At 45.9% G+C, this 10,333-nt stretch overlaps 1 protein-coding gene across 3 annotated transcripts in view; it reads right to left on the bottom strand.

The window, feature by feature from the left end:
- ASTN2 (astrotactin 2) overlaps nucleotides 1-10,333 on the bottom strand; it is a 1,052,667-nt gene that overhangs the window by 309,187 nt on the left and 733,147 nt on the right. The gene's annotated exons all lie outside the window — the stretch shown is intronic.

The raw sequence follows: 10,333 nt of genomic DNA, 5'->3' as shown, positions 1-10,333 counted from the left end.
CTTGCATTGCCATTTCCTGATTCTCTCTCTACCAGACTTGGCTGAGCTTTGTGAAGGCAAGGCAACATCTCACTCACTGCTGCATCCACAGCATCTAGCATAGTGCCTAAGACATGGTAGGCACTCAAATCACAGCAGAATAAAGCCAGGGCAGAGGGGGAGCTTAGCTCCTGTGTTGATACATATGAAGACTTTGGGTCACATTTAGCACCAGATGGTTATTGCACTTCTGCCCCTCCTACCAGCTGCCTCCCTGAATCACTAGCACTAGCTGCAACAAAAAACAGGGTGAGGTTGAGAAGTGGATTTGCTCTTCCTTAGGCAATCTTTTCAGCTATAAAATAGTTGAGTCGAGTTCCCTTCTGAACTCAACTCAAACTTTGTCTTGGTACAAAGTCACCCCTAGGAAAGAAGGCTAAAAAAGATTCCATTGTAATGTGAATTATATTTCAGGAAAAGCTGTTATCAAAAAAAAAAAAAAAGATACCTATGGACACATGCTGTCTCGAAGTGCCTCTCAACATACTTCCTTGGGTGGGAGAGGGAGGGAATAGAGCTAGACTGAGTCCTAATGGTGTCAATAATTTATGAGTAGGAATTGACTCAATGGCAATGGGTTTGGGTTTTGTTATTTTTGGTTTTGAGCAAATTGATTCTTCTCCCTGGGACTCCATTTTCCCATTAATATGTGTATTAAATGAAAGGTCACTCCCATTGTAAATTTCAGTGATTCTGGTGTCCCAGACTTCAGGGACTTCTTTGGCCAAGATCTCCAAAAGGAGCCTTCCATCTCCCTGGGCACTTGTGAAATGGGAGTCAGCAGAAGCGGTACAAACCCTAGAACCCTAAGCAGGACCCCCCAGGGTCTACAGCAGGCATGTCTGATGAAAATAACCAAGGCTAGCTCCGGTTCAATGTATCAATGGTCAAGTCAATCCTTAAGACCTAGTTCAGAACCTGCACCCTGACCCAGAACTATGGCATTGCTAGGGAACAGGTCTGGAGCCAGCTGGCGTGCATCAGGCAGCCTTGAATCATGCTGGCTCTGCCTCTTTTCAAGAACCCTGGTGGTACAGTAGTCAAGAGCTGCAGCTGCTAACCAAAAGGCTGGCAGTTCAAATCTACCAGCTGCTCCTTGGCAACCCTATGGGGCAGTTCTACTCTGACCTACAGGGTCATTATGAGTCGGAATCAACTTGACAATAACGGGTTTGGTTTTTGATTGGTGGTACAGTGGTTAAGAGCTTAGCCGCTAACCAAAAGGTTGGCGGCTTGAACCCACCAGTGGGTCCCCGGAGAAGAGACCTGGAGATCTGCTCCCCTAAAGATTACAGCTGAGAGAACCCTATGGGGCAGTTCTATACCGTCCTATAGGGTCACTGTGAGTTGGAATCGACAGGAACGGGATCTGCCTCTTTTCTCACACTACCTGACTAAAAACTTCTAATTGTTGTAGGGGGGAGAAAAATGCCTCTTGGAAAGAACACTCCTTTCGGAGTGCCCACTGTGATTAAATAATGGCAGAATGTAAGTGGTGAGAGTATTGGACAAGAAAAGATGGAAACGAGAGAAGGCAAGAGAGAATACCATTTACCGGCTAGGTGCCTTTGGATTACATATCTTAACCCCTCTGAGTCTTAGTTTCCTGGACATAAAGATACCAACTTTAGAGCGTTGTTGTGAGGATTAAATGAGATTGTGTTGGAAGTTCCCTTAGACCACGGGCTTACAGTGGTTTCTCAGTACATAGTATCTGTTATTATAGGGAGACAATGTGGTATGTGGACTTCAGAGTCAAAGTCCTGGGTGGTCCTGGGATAGAATCCTGCCTCTGCCTCTTACTAGCCATGTGACCTTGAGCAGATGAATTTTCTCATTTGGAAGATGGAGATAACAATCTGGACCTCACAGGGCTGTTATGAAGATGACACGTGATAATGTGATTTATTGGCCCATAGTAGGAACTCAATGCGTGAAAGTCATTGTTGCCCTCTTTTATTTCACCCTCAACTCAAACACATTCTTCCTGACCACTGTAAGCTTGGTATCCAGCTGTACAAAGATGCCCGGCCATGACTTACTTTAGAAAGTCAACAGGAAAAGGGCTTATATCTTAGATTGCTGTGCCCAGGACTGGAAAGAGTGGTATCATTTATCCTTTTTTGTTTTGGAAAACTAGTAATAATCATTATCATTGCCTTAATTCTGTCTCATAATAGTAATGAGTGATTATAATAACTAGCGTTTCCTAAGCATTTATCATATGCCAGGTGCATAAAATAAGCACTTTACGCACATTGTTTCATTTAATTCTCACAATACTGTGAGGCAAGCATTATTATACCCATTTTAAAGGTAAAGAAATTGAGGCTTAGGGAACCAAGTCACACATATGGTTGGTGGGAGACATGAGTCACATAAAGCCTGATATGTGTGTTGTTGTTTGCTATAAGTTATACCTTTGCTAAGGAGGAGAAGGCCACAATGACTTACATGCATTGAGCTCTTACTTTGGGCCAATTGATTGCATGATCTCATGTCATCTTCATAACAACTCTGTGAGGTCCAGGTGTTTGTCCAACTAATCCCCAGGTACCTGCCAAGCTGGCCCTTGTTTTTACGTGATGCATTTGGAGATTCATCCTCTCCTATTCAGGACAACTCTTAGCTGTGGACAGAGGCAATGGCAGTTTCTCTAACTACTTGGGAGATTGAAATACAAATTCCTAACCATGAAACCAATGAAATTTCTCAGGAGAATCTGGGCAGCTAAGAGGATCCAGGCAGCATTGCTCCTAATTGGTCCCAAAGGATTTAACATTTCCCAAGGGTGCCAGGCTTTCCCACGCAACCAGCTTTGTATCCTGTGTTCCCTTGCCTTGCATCCCCTTTCTCTCCACCCTTCCAGTTGGCAAATGCCCACACACTCTCCAAGGCTCTGCTTGGACATCTTCTTCTCCAGGGACTCTTCCCAGCCCACCCGTAGCTGGGTTAGGTGCCATTCTCACAGTCTCCCTCCTACCCCCCACGAACATGCACTTCTGCTTTCCTCTGCTGCAACACTTATTAGAGTGTTGTGATTGTTTGTTCACCTGTTAGTCTTCCCCATTTGATGAGAGCAGAGACTGGGTCTGATTTATCTTACCACCTGGTACAGGGCCTGGCCTATATTAAGGGCTCAATGAATTATTGTGAGATGACAGAGGGGTGAGAAAGGAGGGAGGAATGAGAGACAGAGGGGGAAGGAAGGACCCTTGCGTGTGGTATCTCAGAGAACTCTGTGTGTGAGGCTGCTCTCAGGCTGGCAGGTTAGACCTGGGAGAGGCAAAAGCTCCAATTTCTGTTATCTGTCCCTCCTGACCATTCTGTTCTCACTGAGCAGCTGCAGGGAGAGAGATAACAAAGGCCCCGTGTTCATCTCTGTGGGAATTCCACATTCTCAGTGCAGGATTTCAAGAAGGGTCCTATCTAACCATCCTCCTCCCTCAGGTCTGCATCCCTTTACTGGGACTATGACAGGGGGACGAGTGTCATTGGCCCCACTTTGGACAGAATCAGTGTGACTGGTTTACAATAGTCTCTTGTTGCTGCCTCTAAGAAGGACAATAGAGACGGTCTCTAGTGCTTCAGGTAATCATGTGTTTGTGTGTGTGTGTGTGTGTGTGTGCGTGTGCACATGCGTGCATACATGTTCCCTGAAATAAGAAAATGGGCAGTCTGCCAAACCAGTGACTGTCATCTGTATGTATGAAGGGGGCTTGGGTAACCTGGAGTTTTTTAATTTGCTCTAAATGTTCAGGGTTGGGGAGACCAAAAAATGCTTCCACCTGGTTACTAAATTTCCCCCTTCATAGCTGCAGACTCTAATTGATTATATAAGCTTACCTCAACTTTCCCATCTGCAGAGTAGAACTGGCTAGCCTAGAATGGGAGTGGAAAACACCTAGCATATGAGTCACTTTTTTCTACCCGTGACAGACATTGCTAAGCAATCATTGCATTCTTTCCCACTGAGCCTGGTCCTGACCCAGGATCTCTTTAAATGCTGTATTCCAGGCAGTCCTGATTCCACCTGATCATAACTGGCACAAAAAATGGAACTCAGGCCTGGCTAGATGATTGCTAAGGACTCTTTCAACTTTGACTTTTTAAGAGTTTGGCTTTACCTCGTAAGGTTTGGGATGCAGGTTGTGGAGAGGGTTTTTGGCAAATAAAGAGAGTATTTCCAGCCCTACACCAAGTATAGCGCCTGAGTCTTAGCGTTCCTCAGTTCTTTTAAGAGAAACAGAACAGGAGAGCAAACGGGTCCCTTGGGTTTGATGCCAACATCTAAAAGAGTTCTCTGAGGCTGCTGTGGTGTAGTTGGACGAGCACTGACTTTGTGATTAAAGCAACCTGGGTTCAAATCCCTGCTCTGCCACATTCCGTGGTGTGAACCCTGTCAAGTCACCCCACCTCTCTGAGCTTCAGTTTCATCAAGCCTGAAATGAAGATAACAACGCCTACCGTACAGACTTGTTGTGAGGAATAAATCGGATGAAATAGTGTACATGAAAGTGCTTTGTGCGATGCTCTGTGCTGAGCACATGCAAAGGGTTCTTATTCTTGATGTGTGCACCAATAGAAAAATGACCAGGGTGTTCCGTTCCAGATGGACTCAGTCTAAACCGGGAACAAATGCTTTTTTTTTTGGTAGTTTCATCTGGTGAAAACGGCAGTCTCATGGTCCTACTTGTGTTTAATGAACCACATCTTGTATCGTCTTTTTCAAGGTTCTGAGGAGGAATAAGCTGGTGTTCTCCTGGACTTGGGGTCACACAGCTAGTAAACTGAGAAGCCAGGTTTATCTGAACCCAAAGCCAGTGCCCTCAGATTCCGACTGTTTCTTTCCATCAGTGGTCTTAATCACTTTTGTTGTCAGAGAACACTTTGAGACTGAAGGAAATCTATGGGACCTTTATTCCCAAATAAAACACAAATGTAGACACAATATTTTGACTGTGTCCTATGGCATTTATGATCCTCCCAGGCTCGTACACTTATTCATTCATTCACTCATTTTAATAAATATGCCAGGTACTGACTAGAGCCCTGGTGGCACAGTGTTTAAGAGCTTGGCTGCTAACCAAAAGGTGGCCAGTTTGAATCCATCAGCTGCTCCTTGGAAACCCTATGGGGCAGTTCTACTCTGTCCTATCAAATCACTATGGGTTGTAATCTGCTCGACTGCAACAGGTTTAGTTTAGTGGGTTTGACTAGGCATTCTACCACAATGGTTTGCCAAGCAGGCATGGTCCCTGCCTTCATGGAGCTTACTGTTTAGTAAAGGAGAAACAGGCATAAATCAAATAAACACACTAATGAATGTGACTTTACAAACTGAGGTTAATATTGTGTAGCAAAGGAACATCATCCTATGAAAGAATGTGACAAAGAGTTCCGACTTAGCCTGAGGCTTCTTGAAAGGTTTCCTGAGGAAATGAAGTTGGAGCTGAGATCTAAAGTGATTTAGACCAAAAAAGCTACAGAAGTTCAAACTGCAGGACTGCAGCTCATGCTAGGGCCTGAGGGTAGGTCAGTATGACTGAAAGGCAGAGAGCATGAGGGGAGATGGCACTGAAGAAGTGGGCTGGGGACGGATCAGATCAGACCAGGCCTTGAGGTGAAGGGGAGGAGTGTGGAAATTATCCCTAGGGCAATGACAAGGCACCAAGGGGCTTTCAGCTGAAGAATGGAACAATGGCATCTTTATTATAGAAGCAACCCCAGAGCTGCTGTGTGGTTGGACTGAAGGAGGCCGGAGTGGATGCAGGGAGACCAGACATAACACTAGCTCAGGAGTCTAGGCAAGTTGGACTGGTGGTTTGGGCTATGAGGGTGGCAGTGAGATGAAAAGAAGTGGGCAAATTCAAGAGCTGTTTGGGAATTAAAATCGACAGGACATGGGCTGGTTTGGAAATGGAGTGGTGGCAATTGAGAGGGAGGTGTTCAGAACAACTCCTAGGTTTTCTGTTTTGTCTCTAGACAGAAAATGAGGTTTTTCACTGATATCAGGAACACTAGAAGAGGACCAGGGGCAGTGGCAGAATTCTTGCCTTCCATGCGAAAGACCTGGTTTGGTTTCGGCCGGTGCGCTTCATGCACAGCTACCACCCTTCCATTAGTGGAGGCTTGTGTGTTGCTATGGTGCTCAACAGGTTTCAGCCAAGCTTCCACACTAAGACGGACTAGGAAGAAAGGCCTGGCGATCTATTTCTAAAAATCAGCCAGTGAAAAGCCTAAGGATTGTAACAATCTGATCCTGTTGTGCATGGGGTCACCATGAGTTGGGGGCCAAGTGTGTGGGGTGGGGTTTGTGCAGGCAAGGGAGATCGCATGGTACATAGCAAATATCAGAAGAAAACTTGGAGCTGGAGGTATAAAATGGGAGCCATCAGTATAGAGATGTCAAAGCAGAGTGTGCCTGAGATTTCCCTTGGAGTCAGTCTAGGAGGAAGGACTATAGGACTGGCCTTGTGAGGCACAACATCACTGATTTCGTGGGGGAGATGGATGAGCCTGTGAAGGAGCCAGAGAGGGGATGGGCAAGAAGGGAGGTAGGAAATCAGGAAGATCTGGTATTATGGGGGCAAACACAGAAAGTGCCTCAAGCAGGAGGCGGCCAACTCTGTGAAATGCTGCTGAAAGGTCAAGCAAGATGGAAACTGAAGAATGCCCCCAGGTCATTAAACCACTAGGGAAGTAGAACCTTACCTATACACGTCTCATTTCCTGAGGCAGCCCCCTTTAATGTCTGCTGCCTGTCTTTGAAGCAAGTTCCCTCAGGAGACTGAAAGCTTTGGAGAATTTTCCAGCTCACATCTGCCCCTTGGCCACACCTGTTCTCACAAGAGGAGGTGACATGTGACTACATCTTTCCTTCTTCTCCCCCCCACCCTCAACCCTAGGGCTGCATCTCAAACAGCCCAAATGCCTTTAAGAAGTAATCTAGGAACATTTCAGCCCAACATTCAAAAGTGCATTGCCGTTCAGACGGAAATACAGAAATGCATTCTCTTGGTCAGTCTTGGGAAATTATAATAGAGAATAAAACACCTTTTAAATGTGGCGACTGGCATTTATCTGTGGGGACATCTCTATACTGTGGGTTGTCGCCGTCTAAACTCAAGAGTAGTACAAACTTTGCATGGAAAGTGACCTTTCACAGGGGTCACTGAGTCGCTAAACTTGGAAAAGGCATGTTAATTGCATACATCCTCTCTCTCTACCAGACTTTCTGTCTATCCATTTCCCTTTGTGGATTTTGTTTTGCCTTTGTCTATCCCTCTTTGTCTTTCTGTTTCCTCCTCTCTCAGTCTCTCTCACACACACATACATGCACAGAATGAACAATTCCTTCACATACACACCCCTCCCCTTCCATAGTCATTTTCTCCATGAAAGAGAAAGCCACTAAAAATTCAGGAAACCTGTCAGACTGGGAAATTCTGCTGCACCTGTCCCCAACCTCCCAGAGTAAAGAATAACAGGGGATGACAAAGGTACAAGGTTACAGGGCCGTCGCGATGCCTCCCTAGACCAGCTTTGAAGCTATCCTCCCTCCACTGGCTCTGCCCCTACAGCTGACCTCAGTGAGGCCCTCCACACCCCAGGCTAATCCACCCCTGCTCTTGGTCCTAGATCAACTCTGACAAAGATGGGAGTAAATTGGCAGCCATACATCACTGTACCCATACATGCATGTGTGCTTGTGTGTCCATGCACACCCACACACATACATGCAGAAACACAGTACCCCAAATGGATGTGCCAGCCATGAAGAAAGGGGTGTCCGGTTAGGTGCCCAGCTACGAGTCCATGATTCAGTCTGCCTATTCTCATTCACACAATGACCCTGCGTTGGTCATATGGGGAAAATCAGCTCAGAACGTACAGCAATTGTCTGAGATCACACAGCTGATGAGTGGTAGAGCTGGGATTTGAACCCAGGTCTTTCTGACTGCAAAGGCTATGCTTTATCTCTACATGAAGGAAGGTTTTTACCCAAGGTAGCCAGAGAAAGTGCAACTCGATACAGAGAGTGTCAATCATGATATATAAGGCTCATGTATCAAGGTCACAGCTAGGAAAAGAGTATGAATATTAAGTGAGGCGGTGAAGTGGAGCTCCAAATGGGAGAAAGATAGCTTCTCAAAATACAAGAGTATCAAGAGTACAGCAGCGTGTAGTTTAAGAAACTGGGGCAAGAGACTCAAAGCTTCACTGGGTGCTTGAGGCATGGCCCAGGGGCAGAGGTGATGGGTTAAAGGAACTAGACAGGCTGAACAGCTTCCATGCTAACCATGCCAGGGACTTGGTGTTCCAGGGATGACGTTTGCTACTCCAGTTGTCTCCTAAGGCCCAGTTCTTCCTGGTTTCCGCCAGTCTCCATCTAGCAGTGCTCTAGTCCCCTCCAGAGTGATGGAAAGACCAGAATCCCCACCTGGTGGTAGAAAATTTTATCTCCCTGCCTGGATCTTTCTGGTCCTTCTTGCATGCCCAGTGCCTCTCTGGAATCAGTGCCTGAATCTGAATCTGTTATTCTAAGTTTTATTTTGCCCTATTGCAGGGAAGAAAATGCATGGAATGTGGAGCAACACTACACCTTTCTGCATCTATGGGAGGTCTTGGTAGTTGATCACAGCTCTCTTTTCCAGAAAGCCCCATGACTTCTCAGAACTCTCCATACAGTGCTCTAGATGGCCAATCCCAATTGATCAGAATGGCCCTTGAGATGAAAGCTATGGGCCAATGAATGACTGCAACAGGGTTCACTACCATATGCCAGCCCCCTCCCTCCTCCCAGCTGTTTACCAGAGGATGAAAAAAAAGTCTATGACACAAATGAGGAGCATGGGAAGGTCAAGACAGGCTGGTAATGAACAAATTGGGGGCAGAGAGTGTGTCTTACTACTGTACTTCAACACCTGGCACAGGGTCTGGCCAAGAGGAATCACTCAGGAAATGTTCAGTTCACCAAAGAATTAATGAGTGACAAATGTGACTTTTTCCCCCGTGGAATATACACTTAGAAGCACTTAGGGAATAAGAGTAAAATAAACCCCGTGTGGGAGATATTTCAGTCAGACACATTTACCCCATCTACCTCGGCTTTCCAGAGGCTGCCTCAGATTGTGACAGTGGCCAGACCCCTACTGTTAGTAAACATGGAAAGGCTAGGACATTTGGTTCTAATGTCTAGGGACACTGGATCTTGGGTGAAGGGGGCACGGGAATCAGGTTGGGATTCAAACACCATCTCCTTCACTAAAATAAAATCTGTGACCCTGACAAACCCCTTCCCTTGTCTGGGCCACAGTTTTCCTTCTGTAAAGTGAGAAGTGAAAACCCTTGCCTTCTTTGGTGGGAAGATCAGAGGAAGGCCATTTGTAAACTGTGCAGAGCTGCCCAAATGCTCATGTTTGCCATGCATACCTTATTTGATCTCTTCTCCCTGATCTCTTCTTCCAGCCTTGGTCCTTCCAATCCCGGAGACACTTGTCCACTGTCTGGTGCTAAATGTAGATTTCAAAGAATGCTGGAGCTCCCACCCTCTCCAGGCTAAAAAGACATTTGCAGGAATTGTCCCGTTCTTCTGAAATATGTGGTTCACAGTGAGAAACGAGAGCTGGAGTCACACGTTAGCAAGGGCTAGGACCAAGACTAGAATCTTCAGTGGGTGCCCACAATTTTTGTTTTATTTTAAGCTACTGATTTTCATGTACCTCGGCATTTTACCTGAATTATCTCCATTCATCCTTCCAAAACCATTCAAGAGAATTACGGCCCCTTATTTAACACAGGAAATTGAGACTTAGAAGTTACTTGGCCCAAGGTAACGTGGCCAGCCTGTAAGAAGAGGTGTCAGGACTTGAAATCTATCTGTCTCATTCCAATGTCCCACTCTCTCTCCTCTTCCTACAAGCTCTCTCCCCAGAGTATTCAGCCTCCAAACCCAAATTCATCCTGTCCTGGTTCCCACTGGGCCCTTCTGTAGCAGATGTTGATGACACACAATTGATGTTGGAGGTAAGATGGGATGCCAACTATCTCTGAATCCAAAAGGTTTTTTCAATTCTGTAGGGGCAGATTCCCAGCTTCTCATCTCCCTTCTCCCTAACATCACTCTCAAATGAAAATAAATAAAACCAGAACGTTTGATGTAGAATCTAGCTCTCACAGCAGGTGGACATAGGGCAGAAGAAATACACATGGAATATTTAAGCTGACCTCAGTCTATCCCAAAGGTCACTTGCCTTATGTTCTTCTTAGGAGTGAGTGTGGATGGTGGAAG

This window comes from Loxodonta africana, chromosome 9 (genome assembly GCF_030014295.1).
Source record: "Loxodonta africana isolate mLoxAfr1 chromosome 9, mLoxAfr1.hap2, whole genome shotgun sequence".
NCBI classification, from domain to species: domain Eukaryota; kingdom Metazoa; phylum Chordata; class Mammalia; order Proboscidea; family Elephantidae; genus Loxodonta; species Loxodonta africana.
The sequence above is the reverse complement of the archived record's forward strand: the minus strand, read 5'-3'. Positions and strand labels throughout refer to the sequence as shown.